The sequence below is a fragment of the Hemicordylus capensis genome, chromosome 6 (genome assembly GCF_027244095.1).
Source record: "Hemicordylus capensis ecotype Gifberg chromosome 6, rHemCap1.1.pri, whole genome shotgun sequence".
In the NCBI taxonomy this organism is placed as follows: domain Eukaryota; kingdom Metazoa; phylum Chordata; class Lepidosauria; order Squamata; family Cordylidae; genus Hemicordylus; species Hemicordylus capensis.
In genome coordinates this window covers 70,305,003-70,330,807 of record NC_069662.1, presented here as the reverse complement: position 1 = coordinate 70,330,807, position 25,805 = coordinate 70,305,003, and positions in this window count along the sequence as shown.

The window sequence follows — 25,805 nt, the reverse complement described above, 5'->3', positions numbered from 1 at the left end:
CTTTTTCTTATAACAGAAAGATATTGTCTTTCAGAGTTTCTTATGGCCGCCAAGAAATCCCAGAAGCTTGCAGCACATCAAGCACTCTCGGACGCATTTCGAAAGATCCTGCTTGTTGTTCTAGGCAAGGCCTTTTCCTTTAAAAAATAAAAACACATTTTTAAAATCCTGCTTCTCTCCCACTCTTACCTGGGGTTCCAAGTGGTTTCCATCCACAGGACGGATCAGATCCTCACCTGCTTAGCTGAGTTTCTCCCCGACCATTTTCTGAGTCCTAGGTGGAAGAGCAGAGACACAAGTTACTGGCTTTAAAGCTTGGGATCTTCTCCAACGATGGTGGGAATTGTCGAGGAGGAGACTCACCATCCAGACATGCATGGTGACGAAGGCCAAGGGCAGCAAAGAGTGGGCTAAGGCATTCTTCATCCAGATGAGATGGCTCCCCCATGAGGCAAGGTGAGGTGACAGTCTCAGGCGGCACTTATGCCCTAGGATGGCAAGTGTAGGCACCCTGCCCCCTTGCAGGTGTAGTCTCACCTGCCTGCTACCACCGCCTCCCACCAGCTCCTCTACACTCTGTCACCCTCCTTTCAGGTGTCCTCCCCTTTATCCTGGCCCCGCTCCTGATGCAGACAGTGGTCTCTACCTCTTCTCCATTGCCCAGCTGCCTTATCTTTTGAAAATTTATTTAATCTATTTTAATTGATTTTGACATTTAGATCCCGCTCTTCCTCCAAGCAGCTCAGCATGGTGTACATGCCTTTTTTTATCCTCACGACAACCCTGTGAGGTAGTTTAGGCTGAGAGATATATGACTGGCCCAGAGTCACCCAGTGAGTTTCATGGTGGAAAGGGGATTCGAACTCGGGTCTTCCTGGTCCTAGTCCAACACTCTAAACACTACACTCTGCTGGCTCTTCTGGGCATGTCACTGTATGAAACTGCAAGTCAGCAGTGGAGACAGAGAAAATGGTGCTTCTAGCATAGAGTGGTGGCCTCTCCTCATTGCTTCTGCTTTGCTAGCTACAGTAGCTGGTTCTCTACCCCCAACCCCATAAGCAGGGGAGACTTGTGCATAGGAAGGAGAGAACAAGAAGGAAACAGATCCAGCTACTGGAGAAAGAGAAGCAGTGGCAACAAACAGTCAGAAGCCTACTCTGTGAGGAGCAGACACAGCTTGAGGAGGTGAGCAGGCTTTTCTAAACAGAACAACTAGCCTTCCCCCCTTCAAACCAACTAACAGGAGGAGGGGAGATTTTGAGGGGCTGGTTTCTCTTTAAGGAGTGTGTGTGTGTTTATGTGTGTGTATGTGTGTGTGTGTGTGTGATTTGCCAGAACTAGCATTTGCCAAGGCTAGCAAACCCCAGTGTTTTTGTTTGTCCCGACCTGGAGGGGGCAGAGTCAGCTAGGGCTGTGGGAGACCCCACATTCCTTTGACATTTCTTGGACCCACATCCTGTGCCTCAGTTGGAAGCCTACTCCCGACATAAGAAGTGAAGGCCCAAGAACATAGCGAACAGAGCATAGTAATCAGGGATAGCAAACAGGACGTTGGCATTTTGCAGTTGTTCAGCGGGAAGTGTGCGGAGGAGCCTGGAACAAGCCCCCGTGATCACAAGGAGCGCAGAGGAGAAGAGAATGTAAGTACGAATCCCTCCATCATATTCTTGAGAAAGGCTGTTTGGACAGTTAAATAGCTGACCAGTAGAGCTGAGACCTATCCTAATAAACTATCTCTAAATACTGCAAACAGCCAACAAAAGCGGTACGGAGACAGAAAGTCAGCAGGGGAGGGGGCACTTCCCAGTGTATTGCACAGAGTGCCACATGTATGACTATTTGCCCCATGGGCCGAAGTCATGGGTGTGTGCTCGGTGCAATGAGCTCCTGGCTCTCGGGGAACAAATTTGTTCCCTTGAGACCAAGGTGGTGAATCTGGAGAAGCTCCGAGAGACAGAGAGGCATGCGGACGAGACCTTCAGGGACGCAGTCAAGGCATCCCACTCCAGGGCTGATAGCTCCTCTGCTGTCAGGGAGAATGAAGGTCTCTGGCAAGGAAGACATTGGTCTGAGGAAGAGGGAAATGCTCCTTTAGGAGGGACCCCTTCATTGGAACATGAGCTCATATCCTTTCGCACAGGGGATACTCCTGCGGGGCGGGGCCTCTTTGTAGTGGGTGATTCAATCATTAGAGGTATAGATAGATGGGTTTGTGACCATGTGTTGACTGCACGGTGACTTGCCTGCCTGGTGTGAAGGTTGCGTACATCACACATCGTGATATAGGAGTTCCTGCTGCCAGATCTCTTGTGTCCTATCTAGTTGGACTCTGGATTGTAAGCCTGAGATCACGGCACGTGTCTTCTTTTTGCTGCATGAAGAACACCAAATAGCTGTCATGGACTCTTTAGAAAGTCTAACATTAAAATCATCATTTCATTCCAAACCTTGAATAAAGGTGAGGAATGTTACAAAATAATAGACAAAAGGATTTTACTTCTAATTATTCCTTTGTTAAAACTTGGCCTTGTTAACTTGTCTGTTTCAGAGAATGGGAAAGTGGCAGTGGAGTATAGCTTTCCCCAGGAAGACCCCATTGACTGTTTAGCAGAAGAGGAACTGAAAGGTCTCATCCAGGTAAATTGAAGCCTCATCTCATCATTCACAGATGAGCCTCATGTTGCTATGACCTAGCAAGCTCAGCTCTTGAACATCTTAGCTTCATGAGTTGGGAGGAGTTAGTAGGGAATGAGCATTCTCTCTCATTTCAATGCATGGACTTTTAAATTCAATGGGCTACCTGTATGTTTATAGGAAACATAGGAAACTGCCATATACTGAGTCAGACCATTGGTCTATCTATCTCAGTATTGTCTTCACAGACTGGCAGCGGCTTCTCCAAGGTTGCAGGCAGGAGCCTCTCTCAGCCCTATCTTGGAGAAGCCAGGGAGGGAACTTGAAACCTTCTGCTCTTCCCAGAGCGGCTCCATCCCCTGAGGGGAATACCTTACAGTGCTTTACACTTCTAGTCTCCCATTCAGATGCAACCAGAGCAGACCCGGCTTAGCTATGAAGACAAGTCATGCTTGCTACCACAAGACCAGCTCTCCTCTCCCGTCAGGTGCTTAGACCAAGGACGGACAGGTTCCTCGGGGGCGGGTAGACTGAAGATAGCCAGAGATAGCTGGGCTGAATGTTAGATGCTTGGAGCCACAGAGAGAGGACTCACTGGTCTCCCGCTGTCAGATCCTGGTTCAATGTGAGTTAACCACAGTGGGTTGACCAGAATTGCCTAGGAAATCTGCATTCTCAAAACCAGCTCCACAGGCAACCACACTAATCCCTTTATGGCAACCGCACTAATCACTTTATGCAATCCAGATCCCTGTATGTCAGTCAACAAGTGTTAGTTTCACATTCAGTTCTCCACAGAGCCAACAGCTCCAAATAGCTCAAGCCCATCAACTGATTGTCTGTGCATTTGGGCCTACATTGTTGCCATAGCAGTCATGCTCGGAGTTCTGCAAAAATGATGTCACTGCCGTGGAATGCTCAGGGTGCAGACTCTGATGTCCAACCGACGTTGGAGATCAAAAGATGGCAGGAATGGATCAGCTCTGTAGTATGGTCCCTGTTGCAAGCAACAGCAACAGCAACTGCAATTTGCTGCTCATGATCTTTTTGGATTTATTTATGGGAGTTGGGCACCGCAGCCATAGGTTGGGTGCAGCAGCCATAGGGAATTACTCCAACCCGTGCCGTAGCACCGTAGAAGTCCTCAAGCTTTGGAAAGTCACCAGACCTCCTAGACTCCAACGTGTGCCACCTCCCAGTGCGGCTTTCCACCTGTGAGTACTTCAACCTCACTTCCAGAACTCGGAGGATAGAACCCTTTTAGGGAGAGCCTTTCATTAGGAGTGATGTAGGTGGGATAAGATACTTCTTATTTCGAGGTAGCTTAGCTGATGCCTTTTAAAAAAAGATTTGATACCCCTCTTTTCATCCAAAGGAACCAGAGCAGTTTACAACTCAATAATAACAATTTCGAAAAAGAAAGAAATGGGAACAGCCGTATAAATGGTATGAAGCACAAAAAGGGCCATAGATGGGGAAGGGGAGCCAAAGGGGTGAAGGAAACAGGGATCCCACTGCTCTGTTTAAAAAGGGGGGAAAGGACCCAATGCCTAGAGCGTTTCATAGCCACTGAACAGGCACTTCAGATGTGTCCCGAAAGAGCATTCAGCAGAACCATATAGCCAAACGAGCAGGCAATGGGGAAAAAGGTACAACAGGGATTCTAACAAGTAACGTCACCGCTTCCTTTGCCCAGGTTGATTCAGGCATACACGTTGACAAGGCACTCGCCTAGACAGAGGCGTAACTAGGGAAAATGGCGCCTAGGGCAAGCACTGAAATTGCGCCCCTATCCAAACAGGGATGATGGGACTTGTAGTCAACAATATCTGGAAATCCCTCTGAAAAGGAACACTGTACCATCTAGACATGGTTGTTGACCCAAACCTGAAAACATGAGCCATCTCAGGAAAAGACTTCAAACAACAGTCGGGAGTTATGCGAGGATTCCAAGTGTCATTTTCTCTGTCTCATCTCATGCTTTTTAAAAAACATGACTTTGTCCTAGAGGATCACCTGCCCAAATAGCCACTAGCAAAATAGGGGAAGAAGAAGCTGGTGGTGGTGGTGTGTGTGTGTGTGTGTGTGTGTGTGTGTGTGTATATATATATATATATATATATATATATATATATATATATATATATATATACACCAGTGAATGATTCCGGCCAGCCTTTGTCTTATGATGACTGTTGGCTCATGATGGGGTATGTGTGCATTCACCACACTAGTGCTTACTTTGACACCAAGAGGGAGGAGGATACATTAGTTTGCCACACTAGACAGAGGAATGTGCAACAGGAGCAGACAGCCAAGTTCTGCCAGGGCCCAAACCAGCCCCTGCCAGACTAAGAAATCCTTGTAATTTGCCCCTTCCTGTCACAAGCAGTGTGCTGTTGACTCTATTATTGACTCTAACTCTCAGATATCCCAGTCATGGATGGAAAATTCAGGGTCAATTTACAAGAGACACATTTTCTACATGGAAGTTTCTTCTGTGCAGGTGCTGTGCAGAAACCCATGTGTAGTGACCGCCAGGGGCATAGCAAGGTTGGAATGGGCCAAGATGAGATTTTAAAATGGGCCCCCAGCCCCTCAAAGTCCAGGGCCTCCACACACCACAGGCCCCCAAGGATTTAAGTCACGTCTTTCAAAATAAGTATGCTGCCTAGAAATACATTTCACTGAATACACACATGCACACTTCACAGTATATAGTGATATACATCGAGTACTATATATTTGTGCTACTTTTAATGCCTAGAACACACAAAGAACACTAATGATTAAAATGGCCCCCTCGCTGCAGATTAGCAAAGGAGACTTTCAACCCTGCAGGGTGGGCCTATGTTTGTTTTCTCAGAATTCTGAACAAATTCAGAAAAGTTTGATCCCAGGAGGTTTTTCACACCAGGCTATTAAAGCCCTTTAACACACATCTCCTCTGGAATAGAGGTGCTGCATTCACATGTTGGCCAGATTTACCCTGAAGTCGCTGCAAGTTTATGGGGAGCAGTTCACACACAAGAAAAATAAAATAAAAACACAACACATGCTTCACAGTTCTCACTCAGACCTTCTGCGTTGCAAAACAACTTGAACATAAGTGCATTTATGAATGGTTGAATGAAAATAAATAAAATATACTTGTTCCAGAAGTTTTTGTAATTTTCTGCCCTGAAACAAGCCACTTATAGGCCTTTTTAGATAGTTTTTGTTTTTAAAGCCAGCACATTTTCCAGTCTGTTTTCAATTAAATATTCAGAGACTTCTCAGTCTCGCCCCCCCACCCACCCCCATATCAAAGCCCTACGGCAAGCAGATTCCTATAGGGGTGGGGGGACCCCAAAAAGGAATTCACAGCCTACCTAGCAATAGCTGTTCTGGATGGTCTGGGCAGGGGGTCTGCTGCTTCTGCTGCTGCTTTGGAGAGCTCTGCCTGCTTCCTCCTTCCTTGCTTGGAGCCTACTTGAGTTCAGGCTTCAGGGAGGCCTACTGGGAGGCCTCTCTGGAAGCCCCGCCCACCCGCCCATCAGCTGAGAGGCGGGGAGAGAAGAGCTCTGCAGTTTGCAGGCCTTGCCGATCCTAGGCCGGAGCTGGAGGCAAGTGGCTGGGGGGCCCTGGGGCTGGGCAGGGGGGCAATGGGGTGGGGGTGGCAGGAACTGGTGTGGCGCCCCCACCTCAGTGGCGCCCAGGGCACCTGCCCTGCCTGCCCCCCCTCCCCCAGTTCTGCCTATGCGCCTAGAGCAGCACGACTTGCATTGTGCCTGCACAGGAAGAAGTGTACAAACCAGGGCTCTTGTCTTGTTTCTGAGGTGGCCAGCCTCCTGCACAGAGTGAGAGCAGCATGACCCCGAATACGCTGCCACATCAAGATGTCCTGCCTTGCCCTGCCTGGAATGACAACCGATGGAGCTGGTGCTGCTGCTCCGTGTGTCGCTTAGGCTCTCTGGCACCCCCTATCCTGACCAGCACAGAGAAACCAGGCAACCTTTGCAGAACTTTGGGGAGGCTGCACAGTAGGGTTGCCGTGTGTTTTGTCCCCCCTTCCCCGGCAGGAGTCCTCTGCCTTTTAACAGCTGCAACTGGTAGAAATCTTGACGGGAACTTCTTTGCATTACTGTAGCCCTAGGCTTGATTTTATTTTTATTTTATTTTTTATTTTTTACCCTGCAAAAACAGCTTAATGTGAAAAATCCATCAGAAGATACAACATAAGTCATTGTAATTGTGTGTGTGTGTGTGTGTGTGTGTGCGCGCGTGCGGTGAGGGGAGGGGGCAACGTTCAGGACTTTATCAGCTTGATGTCCTTTAAGGCATCGTTGTCTAGATAGGGGCTTGAATTTACTCACAAGTAGCAGCTCTGCAGGGCCATAATGTGTATTGGGACCAGGATGTGGATGTAGAGGGTGTTTAACCCTTTCTGTGCCCTTTTCTGGTCTAAAATGATATATCTCAGTGGCTGTTTTCAGAGTTAGATAGCCACGGGGGTGCATTTTTGTTAGTGCAGAAAGAATAGATGAAACACCCGTAGCTCTGAGCCATGGTCCTGATACAATTTGCAGCTCCACAAAGCTGCTCTTTGTGAATAGATGTAAGCCCCTAACTTGATGAAGACACATTGAATGCCTTGCCTTGTTTGGTCTACACATTTTAGTCCACCACTCTCGTGCCAGTCTTCTAGCTGGTGGTGGGTGCTAGCTGCTCTTCCATTTGGGGTCACACACACTGCTACACAAAATGAACTAGGCAGCACAGATCATTCCTCTCAAGAGGGATTGTGTGGCTGTTAGGGCCTGGGGGGGGGGGACACTGAGAAGCTGGTGCTGGCAGTTGCAGTTGCTGGAGATGGTGGGGAGGGAGGGAGTCTCTCAGATGTTACTTCAGCACTCTCATCCCTCAACCTTGTGGTGGCCGCTTGGCTTATGGTAGGCCTTAGGGCCCCACCCCCTGCCCGTTGTTTTTGGACTACAGTTCCCATCATCCCAAGGCACAGTGGCCAATAGCCAAGGGATATGGGAATTGTAGGCCAGCATCTGCTGGAGGGCCAAAATTGAAGAGCCCTGGCTTATGGCGTCCGTGCCTTATGAGGGCTTCCTTCCCAGAATCCTCCAAGAGAAAACAAACCAGGGCAGCCTAAATCGAGGGGTTCCCACCCTTGGGTCCCCAGATGTTGTCTCCCATCGTCCCCAGGCCACCATGGTGAAGGCCATTATGGCCAACACAATGGAGTTGTAGTCAAACAACATCTAGAGACCTAAGGGTGGAGACCCTTGGCACAGATGACCTTCCTCAAGAGGAATGCGGGGCTGTTAGAGGCTGGTGGAAACACATAAGATGCACCGAAGCACAAAATCAAACTTTGGCTGACTCTTGGGAATCACCACTTGAAGGCATCCCACTTAGGAATATCGATTTCAACATCATTCCCTTGCCCCCATCTGTTTCTCCCCCCTAGGGATTCCACTGGGAACCTTGTTTCGATTGGAAAACAAAGCTGGACTGTTGGGAGAACTCCTTTTATATTATCAACAATTTTGTAAGTTCACCATGATAACTTTTGCTAAACCTAAGTGGGCAGATAGCTCAGAACTAATATTTTCTTGCCAGAATGCTGAGGAGATGACTAGATCTACATCTGCCAAGTAGATTGATAAAGTTTTCAAAGCATGGGCAACACAGAGAGTTTGAGCTTGGGTTGGGGGATACATTTGGTAATACCTTAAGAATGAATGCAGATTCTTAAATATCTTTGTTCATTTTGAATTAGATATACATTCAAAATGGGACAGGGGTAGGGACTTCAAGATGAGATGGAGAAGCTTAAATCTCAGATTTTGTATGGGGTGTTATTATGTAAGCATGCAATTTCCAAGACCTCAGATATATGGATGGGTGGTAAAGATTGTCATCACAATTCAGCAAAGGAGATTGATCCCTGTAAGCAGCCTTCTCCATGCGTAATTGACATGGAAGGAGGTGTGCATTCACACTGTGACACTTACTCAGGCTGGATATTGAACTGGTACTGGTTAGATGCCTTTTGTTGTCTGTGGAAGGGGATGCACATCTCTGTCCAGACTTGTTGCTCATGACTGCAGCTGGACTGGAATTGGAGTGCAGGATGAAAGTATCATGCTTATGCCCAATCCATTAAGACAGAAAGAGAGGCTGTGATCCTGGCTGTGCGATGTTCTCAAACTTCCCTTCACCTCTCCAGGACTTTCCATGGCAACAGTTTGAGCAAACTTCAGGAGGGCTCACTTTCACTTACGCATCGGCGGTAAGTTCTCGTTTCTAGGAGTACGGTGATTGCTGACTCTCTGGGTCAAAACTGCGCACCCGTATGTGATTTTCTCCCCGGGGTGAATGGCGGCGGGGCAGATCTTTGTCAGCATAGGGGGAATGGGCTAAGCCCCCTCCCTTACTGTGGTCTTGATCCAGCTCAGGACACAGCTATTTCAAAATGTCATGTAAAGTGGCTAATATGTTGACTATACTTATTAGACCAAGGATGGCCAACTGGAACTCTTGCCAGTTCCCAGGGCAATTTTTATGTGGCCTTACAATATTTTAATCAATGGGTGATAAAAGGTTTGCTGACAGTTTCGTGTATAACGAAAATAACAATATTTCCAACTCATAAGGAACAGAATTCTTCCATGCAATTACATCTGTCTCTGATCTTGGATGTAGCATGTCTAGAACACGTTAGTAGTTGACATACTGCACAAGGTTATATTATTATTATTATTATTATTATTATTAATTTGATTTATGTGCTTTTCCTGTGTAATGTTTGAGCAGTTTCAGAAGAGCACTTGAGCACTAAATGCATGAATTGTGCAAACACGGTTGTGCAATTGACAACCATTCTTTCCACTTTGTGCAACTACCTTTGTGCAGTTCTTGTGTGCATGAATGTTACATTGCAAGGTGTTAGATTGCAAGATTGTGTCTGAATGCATCGGTTTCATAACTAGGGAGCCTCTTCTGATAGATACATCAGCTTTATTTTGGAGTCTGCCCACTCATGATGGGATCAGGTTGTGCAGGAAAATACACTCCCACTTTCATATTTTCCCCGACCATACTGACCGCCACCTGGAGAATAGATTGGCCCTTGAGAATATAGAAGTTGGTCCCTTCCCACTTAGACAGGGTAATCCTGAATTGTAGAACTCTGGATTTCCATCTAGAAAATGCAGCTCTGGCACAAATGAACTGTTTGACCTTGGGCAAGTTACTCTTGGCTTGGCTTTCCTGCTAGTTCAATGGAGTCAGCAAATGGGATTGCCAGTGACCCACCCTGACATGGTCATCATGAGGGTAAATGAGACCATACATACAAGGCTTGTGCACAAAGTTGCTTCGGCACCGGCGGGGGTAATCCTTTAAGGGCGGGGGAAGGTACACTCACCCCTCCCGCTGCATTTCCCCCACAGGCGCTCTGTTATTTTTAAGCCCATCGGGGCAGCAGCGTTCGTCCCTGCCGCCCCATTGTCGTCATGGTCCGGAATTGGCCCGAAGTAGCAAGTGTACGTGCGCCTGTTGTGTGCGCACGCGTACATGGCAGGTGGGTGCGTGCGCACACGCACTTGCTACTTCCGGCCATTTCCGGCCGCCGATTACAACGGGACGGCAGGGAGGAATGCTGCCGGAGGGGGAAATGCGGTGGGAGGGGTGAGTGCACCCTCCCCCACCCTTAAAGGACTACCCCCGCCGGTGCGGGGGCTATTTGAAAACAGTGGGTCTAACTCTACTCCAAATGATATCCGAGAGAGTGCACAGCTTTCTTGGTGGCCCTTGCTCCTATGCCTTGAACAGTGAGGCTATTCCCAGGATCAGGAGAAATCGGGCTAGGGGAACTTAGCCCGATTTCTCCTGACCGCGAGAACCACCAGGTGGGCAGGCGAGCCCGGTGGCCTCCAGGCGGTTAACCCACCAAAACAACCCTCCCCTTCAACCGAGTTTGAGGAGCGAGTGCTCCGCAAACCCGGTTTTTAAAATCGTGAGTAGACCCCCGACCGGGAAGCTGAAAAGCAGCCTCCCGGCTCGGGGGTCCCTCCAGCATGCCCTGCCAGCTCGCGCCGGGCATGCTGGAGCTTCCAGGGGCCACGTGGCCCCCGAACTCACCAGCCCGTGTGAAGAGCCTCAGTGCTTGCACTGCTGACCTTGCAGGTAATGCTGTTTGTCCCCAAGCCATTAAATGCCTCACCTGCTAATTTCTGCAGACCAAGCTGCTATTGAGAGTATGAGAGGAGGCCAAGGTCAGTTGGCAGTGAGGATTTCAGCACTACTGAGGTGTGCAAATCGTTTTATTTGGATTGAGGCTACAGAGCAGAATTGAAACAAACTCAGGGAGAATTACATTCTCACGCCAAGCTCCCAAGTTTCTAGCAATGCCTTGTTTGCTGAGCCTCAGAGCCAAACTGGACACCCATACATGCAGTTCTGAGCAGGAGCATGGAAGATCTGTTCCGTTTGGGGTTGTGTAGATTCCAGTAGCGGCTCGTGAATGCGCCCCTGGGAGGGGGGCGGCGGGAGGCATCTTTAAGGGAAAAAATTGCTGCTTACCTCGGCAGCGTGCCTCCCAGCAGGGTAATCACCGCCTGCGGCGGGGAATCGCCGCCACCACTCACCTGGCGTAAATGGAGCCGCGCCCCTGCCAGCAGCCAGGTGAGTGGTGGTGGCGATTCCCTGCCGCAGGGGCTGCTGGGAGGCACACTGTGGAGGGAAGCAGTGACTTTCTTTCCCCTTAAAGACGCCTCCCGCCTTCCCCCCAATGGCGCTTCACGAGCCATTGCTGGTAGATTCTTGTCTTCTCTTCAAGCTGACCAGGCCAGGCCAGGGGCACTGGATGAGAAAAGACAAAACAGAGAAGCTGAGTGCAAAAGGTGGAGTTGGACACACCTTTGTAGTCTCCCTAGTTTCATCATTGCTATGTGCTCTTTTAAACAGGGACTTGTCAAGTAATGCAATCCAGACCATTGAGACGAATTCATGTGAAGCTGTCCTGTTTGTGCAGTTTATGTAAGTCACTAAGCATCCAAACCAGAGGCGTATCTAGGGAAAATGGCGCCTAGGGCAAGCACTGAAATTGTGCCCCTATCTATACAGGGGTGATGGGGCTTGTAGTCAACAATATCTGGAAATCCCTCTGAAAAGGAACACTGTACCATCTAGACATGGTTGTTGATCCAAACCTGAAAACATGAGCCATCTCTATTCAAGACTTGTTCATAGCCAGTTCATAGTTTCCAATCAATATATAAGGCATTGATTAGACAACTCCATTCTAGATAGGGCGCGCGGCCTCTTCGGCAATTAGAAGAAGCCTGGTGCTGCTTTCTCTTTCCCTGCAGGGAAGAGCTGCTCCTGGGCTGTGTTGCGAACGCAGCACCAGTCTTAGCTCCTGAAAGGGCCGCGCAGCCCCTTCGGGAGCTAGTGATGCTGGCCCTGCGTTTGCAGCGCGCAGCCAGGAGCGACTCTTCCCTGCCTCCTTTGAACCCGTTGGCCCAGTGGTGGCTCCGCCCCTTCCAGGGTTGCAAAACAACTCGAACATAAATGCATTTATGAATGAATGCATGCATGCATGAATGAATAAATGAATGTAGTATTGTTCCAGAAGCTTTTGTAATTCTCTGCCCTGAAAGAAGCCACTTATAGGCCTTTTTAGATAGTTTTTGTTTTCAAAGCCAGCAAATTTTCCAATCTTTTAAAAATTAAATATTCAGAGACTTCTCAGTCTCCCCCCCACCTCCTATATCCAAGCCCTATGGCCGATCCTAGGCCGGAGGGCAAGGCAAGCAAGATGGCCAGTGGCTGAGGGGCCTTGGGGCTGGGCAGGTGGGCAATGGGGTGGGGGTTGCGGGCACTGGCATGGCACACCCCAGTGGCGCCTAGGGCACGTGCCCTGGCTGCCCCCGCCCCCAATTACGTCCATGATAAAAACCATAAATGGGGATGGGGTGGGGGAGCACAGATGGATTCGGTTTCCACCCTGTGGTTCTGGCCCTACATCTCCCAAGCTTGAGAAAAGACAAAACAGATAAGCTGAGAGAGAAAGGTGGGGTTGGACACACCTTTGTAGTCTCCCTAATTTCATCATTGCTATGTGCTCTTTTAAACAGGGACTTGTCAAGTAATACAATCCAGATCATTGAGACGAAGTCATGTGAAGCTGTCCTGTTTGTGCAGTTTATGTAAGTCATTAAGCATCAAAACCATCAATGGGGATGGGGTGGGGGAGCACGGATGGGTTAAGTTTCCACCCTGTGGTTCTGGTCCTATATCTCCCAAGCTTCTGCCCTAGAAGCAGTTTCCCTCCAAGAGGGTTCTGGGAGTCAGGCCTGCTGCTAGGGGCCACCGTTTCTGAGTGTGGGAGCTTTGACCCATAATTCCGGGTCTGTATGGGGTTGGGTTATTCATTGCTGAGCGATGTGTACTGTGCATGTGCTTCTTTAGAACTGTTTTCCATTTTTCTGGACTGCACACAGAGTTCTCAAAGCAAGGCTGAGCCAGATCTCAGTCCTGGAATCGATTCTCATATGTGATGCCTTGTTTCTAGAAATCTCTCTGCAAGAAGGCTCACTTGGTACCTGGTCTCGTGGTAGCAAGCATGACCTGTCCCCTTTAGCTAAGCAGGGTTGGATATGCATGGGAGACTAGAAGTGTGTGCACTGTAAGAGATTCCCCTCAGGGGATGGAGCCGCTCTGGGAAGAGCAGAAGCTTCCAAGTTCCCTCCCTGGCATCTCCAAGATAGGGTTGAAAGAGCGTGGCGTGAGCCCAAGATTGCCAGAGTCTGAGAGCGTGGCTTCCAGGCCAGCTTAAACAATGGCACTCTTCTTCATCTTAGAAATAGGCACTGGAGCTTCAGACAAGAGATGAATTAGCACCACTAGATGAGGGAGTTAGGAAAGAGTCTTTGGACATGAAAAAATCAATCCACTTTTTGCACCTTTTGAGGGGCAACCTTAAACTCACAGTAAAGCCTCATGGTAAAGCTTGCTGTTTGAATAACATCCTGGAAACAGCTGCCCCACTGGAAAGGACACCACCTTCATACTTTGCTGCAGGGGCTTCATGTGGCAATTCGACTCCCACCATCAGACAGGAATCTCAAAGGAAAGATAGTTTTTCCTATCCCATCTACCTTTAAAAAACACATTAAAATGTAATGCTTAGTTTGTACCATGCAAAATCCTGTGCACAATGCTTGTTTCCAGAGACCTCAGCAGCAATCTCACTGAGAATCTCACTCATGGGTCATTCGAGGTCAGGAATGGAACACAGTTTATCAAGACGTAAGTGAATGCAAATGTGAAAAGAGTCAACCTGTTATTGCAGAGTAAGGTACTTCCTTTGACCCCCGGGAAGGTTCAACCCGCCCCCCAACTCTTTTGAATGGCAGAGTTCAACCCTAGAAGATGTAGCATATGGTTATATTCATTCATTCATTCATCCATCCATTCATTCATTCATCTATCATATTTTTATACTGCCTGATATGTATATCTCCAGGTATACAGATATTAGATAGATAGATAGATAAGATAGAGAGATGTCTATCTCTAGGTGGTGTGTAATGAAAAGAAGCTACGGCTTTGAAGGAGGCTTCCTCCAGTGCTTCTCTCTTTTGAGAAGTTATTAACCGCTGATGCCAGGGCTGGAAATTTGATGCACTGTGCAGGTCAAACATCTCTCCTCAGTGTCTTCAGAGACACTGGGAGGCAAATACCATGTGTGTGTTTGTGTGTGTATAGTGCAATCCAGATTGGGACGATCAGTAGAGCTGGAAGCTTGCTGGTGGCTCAGGGACAGGCTGCTGCCCTTGCACATGTGCCAGCCCTGCCCCCTGTATCAGCGTCAGATGCACACTGACACAGGGACCATGCTAGCTCTGGGAAGGGCGGGGGCATGTGGCTGGGGGGGAGGGCATGTGGTGCCTTGCCTGCTCCCAGGCTGCACTTTCTTTGTCAGCTGGGTGCTTTCTTCCTCTCTCCTGCGCGGAAGGAGGGGGTGGCAAATAGCTTAATCCGCCCCTGCCTCCTGGAGCTTCTTCCTGCATTTTGCTCAGCTTGTAACCAGTGGGTCTAATTCCTCCCCACGGCAGGCTTCTCAACCATCATCTGCTGAAAGTCACTGATGATGCCAGTTTTTACAGGCTTCCCTCACTGAAGCTTCTGTAAGTACCTGAAATGAATTAGTTATTACCGTGATCACTGGTTTTTTCTGCATCTTAGACGGACACTCTTCTTCAGGGCCACTGGGTGGTCCAGAAGAACTCATCAGACTTTCCCCTTTTCTTCTTCCTCTTCTTCGTCTTCTTCGTCTTCTTCTTCTTCTTCTTCTTTTTTGGTGATGGTAAACTCTGAGGGTACATTTCTGACTATGTGAAAGTGCCTCTGAGTATATGCAGAGTATAGGGCATTTCCCTGTATCCTGTTTTTAATGTAGGGCTTCAACTCTAAAATGAATGATAGAATTAGAAGAAGAAGAAGAGAATTTCTTGGAGTATGTGCAGATTGCCAAGTGTGTTTTGAGCCAAGATTTTGTGCCTGGAAGATAAGAATGAATGATAACGAATTAAGCTCCTTTGATCATGTGCAGGCTGCTTTTGTGTCATCACTGAATAAACTTGATCAGTCCTCATGCATTTGGTACTGGAGGTCCAGCTTGCTGGTCGGAGGCATGATTTCAGGGCAGGCTGAAGCTAGTTACTCAGTGGTGAGAAAAATACACTGTTGACTAAACTGTACTGTTGACTAAACTGTTGGAGATTCTCTTGTGGTGAGAGAATCCCTTTCTCAATATAGCAGAGTGCACAGAGGCACAACACAGCGGTAGATTAGTTAGGCATGCGTATGTGCTGAGAGTAAAGTAACTTGGAGCCAATTCATAGTTTCAAATTAATATAAAAGGCATTTATTAAGGAACTCCATTCTAGATAGGAAAGTGAGGATTTAGGATCTCTAATCTATCTATCTAACTAGATGCAAATGGATTCTGCATCCTCTCTGCACAAATGGTGCAGGGAGAGAACCTTGCCATGTTGCAAGGTAGGCGGGCAGGTAGCAAGAGAGAGAGGAAGGAGGAAGTCCCTGAGATTAGCAATCTACACATCAAAGGGATAGCATCAGAGCAGTGGAGAAGTGATGACAAATGTCTTGACCCTCTAGACCTCTGACTTACTAGTCTGTCCTCCACTGTCTGAGGCAAGAGACAGCGCAAAGTCCTTTAACTTTCCAACATAAACAGTACTCCAGAGCTAAGACTCCAGAGCTAAGCCATGATGCTTTCTCCCTTTTCTATTCTGCCTGATGTGGAGTTGTGTGGTTCGAAAGCAGCAAACCCAACAAGCTTCATGAAATTGGGTCTCCCTAGACATTATTTCTGCTACACCACACTGGCTTTCTCTTTCTCTTTGGTATCTTGCATTGCAAAAAGTCTCTCTCCTTATTTCAGAAACCTTAGTTCTACAGAAATGACCCCAAAGATATTGGAGGACCTGATCCAGACCTCCCTGCAATTGAAGACTCTGTAAGTACTATGTACACCCTTTTCCTTTTGCTGGTTGCCAAAGGAGAGAAGAAAAGAGACAAGTGGAAACGGGGAGTCAGCCTTGTTCTAACCCCCTCCTCCTCCTCAGCCCTCTAAGTAGGTCGATAGGGGCAACTTCAGAGGCTGTAGTTTTCCCTGCGAGGAGGACAGGAGGACGGTTGACCAATACTCACACTGCTACCAAGTTGCTAGCCAATCCACACTTCTTGCCCAACATGCTATCAGGCTTTGCTGTGGGAATGGAAGTCATGCTAGAGTGGTGGTTGAGGGAACAGGCATTCCTCAGACCCGTTACAGGGGCTTCTCAGCGAGGTGGTCAGAAATGACAGAGAAGGAGGGGACGGAGCGCAGGGACGGAGCGCAGGTACTTCTCGGCTTCTCTGACTGTTGGGGTGTGCATGGCCATGGGGGCTGCCATGGAGAGTGGCTGCACTTCTGCATTTGCAGTGACATCACTGCCTGAAGCTTGTCTACCACTACCCAACTTCCCACTGAAATATGGAGCTACAGGACTGTTGGGTGTCTTCCAAGCTGTACGCTCAGTTCGTGTGGACCAATGGTGAGGGCATGCCCCCTGTGTGGGTTGAAGGAGTGCAGGAACATCCCCCAGAATCCTCTGCAAGAGACAGGAAGTGGCAGATATGCAGGGAGTCTGCAGGAGACAAAAAACACGGAAAAGATTCCCTGATGGTAAAAAGTCTGAAAACCACTTAGCTAGAGTCATGAGTATCTTTGGGCATCATTTTGAGACATCTCCCAGTTCCATCTTCTCCGGAAATAGCCCTTCATTAAAAAAGGTTTTCTTTCTTCCTTCTTTTCCTTCACAGGCTGTATGCTTTCCCTCACCAGCACTCAAACACAAATGGAGTGGGGCCATAGCTTAATGACAGTGCTCTGCACATGCAGGGTCCCAGATTCACTCTCTGGCATTTCCAGTTAAAATAATCTCAGGGAACAGAGCTAGGAAAGACCTCCCTCTGAAGCACTGAAAAACCATTGCCAGTTAGAGTTAGAAAGCACTGAACTCAAGGGGCCAAGGATTTGCCACAGTATCAAGCAGCTTCCTACTTCTTCGGCAAGTAATAATTTCATCAGAAATTATTATCCCTCACAGCAAAGGGAGGAAGATAATCTCCATTATCTCCCTCACAGCAAAGGGAGGAAGATAATATCCATTATCTCCCTCACAGCAAAGTCAGCTCAATCTTCCTCAGTATATGGAGATGGGAATATCCCTTCATAGGGCAGTTTTGAGTTAGAAACATTTTCTGAAGAGATGTGGGGGATATGTGGAGCGCCCCCAAAGTGTGGGTCGGCATGGCACCCTCCTGAAAGGACTGGATTGGTTGTGGGGGTTGCCAGTTACTGTCCTCTCCTGCAAGAAATGCCAAGAAGCTGTGAGGAGTTCTGTCTTTTTCCTTCACAGCATCTTGCCTAACAAGGTGTTCTGCTGTCTTTGCCATCTGAAGGATGACATTGAAGTTTTGTCTGATACGATGAAGTTGGACTGCACCGACACGTGTACCACAAAGGAAACTCTCTGCGGTAGGCTAGTAGTAGTTGATGAAATTCTGTATTGTTTTGAATGTTAAAGAGCATTTCACGATTTCCCCTCTAAGCAGGGGAAAACCTGTTGCAAAATGAGCTCATCGGCAGAATGTACTAAGAAAGAACACCTCAAATGGCAATGATGCAAACTGCACAGAAATCAAAGTAGGTCTGCAAATGTCTTCTTTTGGGGATAAAGTGATTTTTGGACCTTTGCTTTGATTTCTGGAGTCCTTCCCTTGGTCCAAAATATGTATCCTTCCTCCATGATTCTAATTTGTGCAGAGTGACCTCTGAAAGTGTAAGGGTAATACTTTCTAGAGGCCCTTACTCTCCTTTTCGGGGGGGGGGGGGTCAGCTTCCTGGGACTCTCATTATTTTTCAGCTTTGATTGCCAAACCAGGAATTGTACTGCAGAGAGTAAGAGTAGGTTCCTTTGACCACACTCCTGCCCTCTCTTTTCCCAGAGACAAAACCGTCTTCCCCACTATGCTGTTGAGAAAGAGACTGAGCAACTGGGGAAGAGATGGCAGGTGGCGCCCTCTCTCCCTCTCTCTCTCTCTCTCTCTCTCTCTCTCTCTGTGATGGTGAGAAGGATTGGACTACTGGCGCTGCCCCTAGAGAGAATGCAAGCTACCAAATTCTACCCCCTTGCCTGTTGGGTGGGGCAGTGGGGAAGATTGGGCTTGCTGGACCCAATCCCGCCACATGTTGTCTAGAGAGAAAAGACAGATATGCCAATAGATCAGGCCTGCTCAACTTAGGCCCTCAGCTGTTCTTGGACTACAACTCCCATAATCCCCAGCCACAGTGGTCAAGAGTCAGGGATTATGGGATTTGTAGGCCAACACCTGCAGGAGGCCCAAAGGTGAGCAGCCCTGCAATAGAGGCAGCTGCTTGTAGAAGGAGCAACCTCATCTTTTCACCCACTCTTGTGTACTCTCCCTCGGATCAGAAACTATGGCAGCTGCTCTTGGTAACAATCACCTTGCAGGAGCAGCCATCAGGAGTGCCTCCCTGCCACTCTGTCCCTAAGCAGCATGGAAGGCAAGCGAATGAGCAGCCACCGCTGCTTCCAAGCACTCACTTACGCTTTCCCTCTTGAAGGCTCTATCTGCTCCCTCACAGATTGAATGAACAACTGACCGAAAGGAAGCTGGGGCGGATGGCAGAGATCGCCTCTGCTTGTTCCTGTTCCTGTTCTCTCTCTCTCTCTCTTTCATGCAGTAGGAGAAATGGGGCTTCATCGAGAGGGAGAGGGAGCAGGCAAGCAATCGAGGCAACGGCTCCTTGCATGAGCAGGCCACTTGCACACTCCATCTTTGGTCATCACAGTGGTAGGGATGGGGGAGGAGAGCTGGTTTTCAGGTAGTGAGCATGAATTGTCCCTATTGTTAAGAAGGGCTTGGACTTGGTTGGGTGACTACATGTGAGCACGGTGAGATCTTCCCCTTAGGGAATGGGGTCATAGCTCAGTGGAAGAGCATCTGCATGCTCAGGTTCACTTCCTGGCTTCTCCAGATAGGTCTGGGAAAGACTCCTGCCTGAATCCTCAGAGAGCTGCTGCCAGTCAGTGTAGACAATACTGAGCTAGATGGGCCAAGGGTCTGACTCCCTCAAAGGCAGCTTCCCAAGTCCCCATGTTCTCCTGCTGCACCACCCAGAGAGGAGGGAGGGCGAGCGAATGGACAGCGGTGACTCGGCTTGGGCTTTCTGAGCAGTTCCATGGGGTTGAAGACTCCCTGTCAGGCATCTTGGAGAGACAGAGAGGAGGAACAAGCTCCAGGAGACAGCACGGCCCCCATTCTCCAGAGTCAGGAGAAGCTGCCTCCTTTCCTTGCCTGCCCTCTGAGGAGGAGTGTGGCTATTGGGACACACAAGCAAAAAAGGAGACCGCATCTCACGGGGCTCGCTGTGTAGCATTGATTGAAGCCCAATGCCTTTCAGCCTCAGAGCTCTTCAGGGGCAATCATTAGTCATCTTTCAAAAAGAGCTTGAGTGAAACGCCTTTGCCTGGTTACAAGCTACTTGCTCATAGGGGTGTGCACGAACCGGTCCGGAGGCCATGTAAGAGGCGGTCCGGCACCGAGGGGGGGTCTCCCTTTAAGTGCGGGGGGGGTAGAACTTACCCCTCCTGCCGCTCTCCCCCCTCCGGCGCTGTAGCGTTAAGTGAAGATTTTGGGGCGGCAGCCCTGCCCCCATCCTTGTTAGGAAAGCCTTCGTAAGAGCACTCTCAGAGCAGCACGCATGCCTTTCCTGCAGAAAACATAGCGTACAGTTTGTCACTGAGACTGTTAAGCAGCAGCCTCATTTCTTTCTCACTCTCCCCCTCAAGTGCCTCGGAATTTTAGTTGGCCCCCTCCCATGGAAGGTGGGCTCTTTTCAAATTCCAGCTCAAATTCTAGCTCCCTCATTGGTTTACTGGAATGAGAGCTGCCTAAAAGGATTACAGGAGGAAGAAACCATCCCTAGAGCAAGAGATGTTTGTGGGGAAACTGAAGAAATGCATATCAGTAACTGTCGTTTAAAGGTAAAGTGTGCCACTTTTTTGACTCCTGGTTGTCTTTGGTAGAAAGTGGAGTGTGAGATGAAGCCTTTCAGCATCTTCCTCTCTCGCTGCTGCCCAATATAGTAGCAGCGGGGATCCGAACCGGCAACCTTCTGCTTGTCAGTCAAGCATTTCCCCGCTGCACCACTTAAGGTGGCTCTGACTGCTCTTGACTTTCAGGCATAACCACACAACAGAGCGGGAGCCATACAGAGGCAGTTTCTAAACGGGTTCCTCTTCTTAATGGATGTGTGGAAGGAGCATGCCAGAATACTGGCCTATCATCCTGCTCCTCTGCACTGGCTGGCAGTCCTGCCACTGCCAATTCCTCCTTCCCTCCTCCTGGGTAGGGACTAAACCACCTGCTGCAGCCCCTTGCCTGAGATGCAGCGGGAAGGAAGGCTGGACTGCTTCTCTCTCGGGGACACTTGGTGCAGTTTGGGCTCACCTTGGCTCACCTGCCTCCTTTTGCTGCTGCCTCCTTTTCTGCCTGCTGGGAAAGCAAGGGACAGGAGTGGGGAGAGAGAAGAAAGGGACTCTGCAGCCAAGTGCCTGAGATGAATTCATGGCCCTGAAAGAGGGAGAGGAGGGGGCAGAGGCGATGGGATTGCTTGCCAGTGGAGCAAGAGGGATAGACCTGTGTGTGATTCACTGCTCTACTACAGGCCCATGTACTTATTATAAAAAGAGGCTCATTGTGCCTTGAACGTGGTCTAAGCTTGCTTATTCTATTTTATTGGTCTACACCTTTAAAGTGGTTTCAAGCCATTTAATGGCGCAGCGGGGAGGCAACTTGCCTTGGGAGCAAGAGGTTGCAGGTGTGAATCCCCGCTGGTATGTTTCCCAGACTATGGGAAAGACCTATATCGGGCAGCAGCGAGAGAGGAAGATGCTGAAAGGCATCATCTCATCCTGCGTGGGAGATGGCAATGGTCAACCCCTACTGTATTCTACCAAAGAAAACCACAGGGCTATGCGGTCGCCAAGAGTCGACACCGACTCGACGGCACAACTTTAAAGTGGTTTAAAGCAGAGTCACTTTTCCCCTTCTGAGGGAACCCTGATAGAATTTTGAAAAGTGGGTGGAAGCTAAGGGTCTCTAATCGACAGTTCAGGTGGTACAAACGGATACAAGTTTGTCACGAGGAGAAAGCCTTGGGGATAGATCAGGAAATGCCTCTACTGGAGACTGTAATTAGTCCTTCAACACAGTGTTGCCAAATATCCTTCAGCGTCCACCTCATGCCTCCGATGAAGTAGATTCTTGCCTACAAAAACTCAGGACATTGTGTTAATGGAGCTACAAGGCTCTTTGTTGCTGTGATTTTGTCAGTCACACTTCTAGACTTTCAAACAGCTAGAAACTTCCTTTAAAAAAATAAAGCCGAGATGTATGGTGCTTCCAGCAGCAATAAATTGTGCAACTTTCAGTGGAGTCTTGCTTACACAGACTCCCATCGGCTTCCATGCTGCTGCTTCTTCTCTGGCCACGCACTGATCAGAGACCTTGTGCTATTTTCTCGGCGCCACCTTAGGTTGCTATCTTGCTAACTGGTGCATCTTTGCTCTGCATGTCCTTGACAGGATGAAATGCAGTCACACATTTGTCCCTTTACAACTTCTCTTCTTGCAACTTGCTAATGATCTGAGCATCAGGTGCTTTTGGACATTGGATGATCCTGTTCTTTTCTTCTTGCTTCTGAGCAGAGAAAGATGAGGCTTTGAATAGGATGCAAAAAGAAGTAATGAGGGTGTTGGGAATCAGGAAGCTGAAGACCAGTAGTACACGGGGCAGGCCAAGGACAGCGTCGCTGCACAGGTCCGACCAAGCTGTTATGCAGTCCACACCTAGCATCCCCTGGTCGACAGCTACCATCATCCTGGATGGCGGAGCTCATGGTGAAACTCCCTGGCTTGAGGGAGACCATGATGAGGCTGACCTCAACAAGTGGCGCTCTTCCCTTATCCCAGTCACGCTAGTGAGGAGCCGCTTAGCCCACGTGATCCGTAGGCTCAAAGTGGACTGCACAGAGTCCAAGGTCCAGCTGGCCTGTGCTAAGATGATTTCCAGGCTCACGATGCTGCTGAACCTCTTCAGTGAGAGAGAATACGTCAAGGAGACGTCCTCCCTGTGGAAGTCATACTGCCGGCCTATGAAGAATGTCGCCAACCTGGCCACAGGAAATCCAAGAAAACGGGTGAATCCTGAGGTAAGGGGCAAAGCTTGTCAAGCCTGAGGGGTTGTCAAGCCTACTAATGCGTTGTCAGGAGGAGCTTGGGCAACGCTCAGCTGACCTGGATGTGGCTCACTGGGCGTGAACAAGGGGAGGCAATGGGAGTTCACCTGGCACTGGCTTCTTGAAAGCATAGAGTCAAGCCATGAAACATTTGGGTTTGTCGTTCATGCTTTCTTTTCAAATTGCAATAAACTCTGTTCCGATTGAGACACGGCCTTTAAAAAGTGGTTGGGTAACCGATTCAGGCCATTTGAATTGGTTTTGAATTAATTTAAATATATTTCACACAGAAAAGATCACACTCTTTTGCAGAATATATCTCATGCAGAATAATATCAATCTCTCACTTCTATCTGTAAAATAAGTCCCACGATATCCATTGCACTTGAGAACGACAATGCATTCATTCTCACGACCAGCACTAGCCATGCTAGTGCAGCCCCACCTGGGCAGAGCTGCTCATGAGAACTGCCAGGATCGGTCCCAATCCCGGCACTCCTCGACTGGGTAGTCCAGGTGAGGTAGGAGGGTGTACATGCAGCCTCCTCCCTCACCATCTGGTCATGTGGGCAGCTGGGGTGCTGGCAGCTCCCTTCAGGCTGCTGGCAACCATTTTAATGATAGATGCCAAGGGAAGGAGCAACCCAGCCTCTAGGGTTTCTCCATGCACAATGCTGCTGGTGTGGTGCTGCATTGTGGGATTCCTGGAGGCCAGGCTTTGCTTCCCCAGCCTCCAGATTGCTGCGCTGCTGCTCATCGCAGTGGCGATCATGTGTGTGGGGAGATGAATGGCAAGGTTGGGAGGGAATGGAGGTGATGAGGTGAAACCATCTGCTGGCCATTTGCTACCAATCTGTGATGTGAATGGAGGTTGTTACCATTTCTCCATGATGCATTCGGATGATGTCACTAACCATCACACAATTACACAGCACCATCTGCTGGCCATTTGCTACCAATCTCTGATGGTCTCAAAAGACTTGATTCCCACCATGGATTGGTAGCAAATGGTCAGCAGGTAATGCTGTCAAATTTCACAATGGCCAACAAACCCGTCAGATCACCCCTTGGAGAAATTGTGTAAACTTCCATTTTCAAATAGAGTTGTTCTCTCTTTGGCAATATACCCCATGTCTTGCATTCAGGAGAGTCCAGGCTTAATCTCTAGCCTCTTAGTTAAGGCTTCAGGGCTGAGAGCAGCTGTAAAAAGGAGTAGACAGTACTGGGCTGAATGGAGCAATGTTTGACTTGGTAGAAGACAATTGCATATGTCCATATGAGAGCAAGTTCAATAGAGAGCAGTACAAGTGTTGTTTTTTATTCTGAGCGGGGTGGGGGGAGAAAAAGGTAGAAAGACAAAAAAGCCTGTTTTCCCTTTCCCTTTCCTTTGTCCCACCTTGCAGATTGCAAGCCAGGGAATCTCAGAATATGGCTATGGCAAAAGGCTGTTTGCTATTTCAGTGACTGCAGTGATAACGATGATCATGGCAGTAATTTGCCTGTTTGAGGTAAGCTAAAATGCATTTTTAAGTTGGATTTATGAACTGCCATATCCAAGGGCTTGGGGTGGGAAGCGAATGTCCCACAAAGACACAGTCCCCCACAACTGAGGAAGAACTACTTTCACACGGGATATGCCAAATACTCATGCTTTGTAGAGAGCTTTCATTTGAGCCAGAGTTCATCCTGCCTCTACCTCTGGTGAATTCAGCTGCTGTTTCTAATCCCAGAGCTCGGACCTGAAGCGTGCAAAGACAGCAGGGCCTCTGAGCACGTTCAGTGTCTTTCCCTCACCCCTGAATACCCACAGGCATTTCCTCACAACAGGGATTAGAGTTGGGAGATCCAATCAACAATGAGCTCCAACACCTCTCTTTTTTAGGAGCACTATCATGACAGGAATGCTAACAAACCAATTTCTTGGTTGACCACCCAAATCATTGGCTCTGGCCCGCTGCAGGAAATCTTTACGTGGTGGTTGGTTGCTCATGGTCTTTCCTCTCTTTTTCTTGACAAACAGATCTGTTCTCAGCTTTCTGCAATTAAGGATGGCACCCCTCAAAGGAAACGGTAAGCCTTGCTCAGGAATGCCTGGTCTTCTGTGATTCTGCAGTCTTGGGACTCTACGCACAGGACCTGGTCTCAAGCTCAGGATTTGGGTGTCCACTTCCATGTTAAAAAAAGAAAACCATTTTTTAGGCCTTAAGGCAGTGGATGAAAAGTTGAAAGGATGCAAACAGTGTCTGTCCGATCCTCCAGTGTTCAGTGGGCAGAACTTCTGTGTGCTGCAGAAGTCTCTGGCCATGTTCTTCAGCTACCCACACACTCCCAGACTTCATATTCCAAAACCTCTCCTCCTAGTGTCATTATGCCTTCTCCATTTTTGACATTTCAGGGTACAAATCTATCCCATGTGCACCATTTGCACAACCCTTTTCATGTAGGGGAAAATTGGTACGCCAGCTGTGACTACCACTAAAAAACACATATCACCCATTTCTTTGAGAGAACGTTTCATTCAGTTTGTTCCATTCTCTCCCTCCTCCATCTCCCCTGCTAACTTGGCAAAGAGGCACCTTTTAACATGATGGTTCTCTTTATTTAGCAGGGGGAGAGTAACTGGCCCTATCCACCCCCAGCACAGTGCCTCCAGTGACTGTAGCTGGTCTCTGTCTTATGTTTCTTTTAGATGGTGAGCCCTTTGGGGATAGGGATCTATCTTATTTGTTTGTTCTATCTCTGCGTAAACCGCCCTGAGCCATTTTTGGAAGGGCAGTATAGAAATCCAATGAATAATAACTAAATAAATAAGCATTCCAAAGCAATGATCAGGCCTGGGTGTCAATTTCTTCTTTTTATTCTCATTCAAAGGCCCTTTCTAGGCAGAAAGAAGAAAGGTGCAAAACAGGTAAGGAGATAGCTTATGTTCTCCCATCGTCAACAGAGATATGGATTTTCTGGAAACCTTTGTTGGCAATTCATCTGAAAAAATTTCCCAAGCAAATTTCTCCTCATTTGCTGAATATTTGTGGAGGTGGTTTTGCCCAAAAAGCCAATAAATACTGTAGAAATTTTCCTGATGCCCTAAATAGACTGAGATCTCATTTTGCAAGTTATTTGATCTGATTATGCAAGTTCTTGATTTAAAAAACCAACCACTCTACACCATCTTAACTTCCCTTCATTGTACCTCATATGATTTTCAAGTATCCAAACAGAAATTTTAGAAATAGACATTTTTGTCCTCACCACAGCAGTATTCTTCACTTGA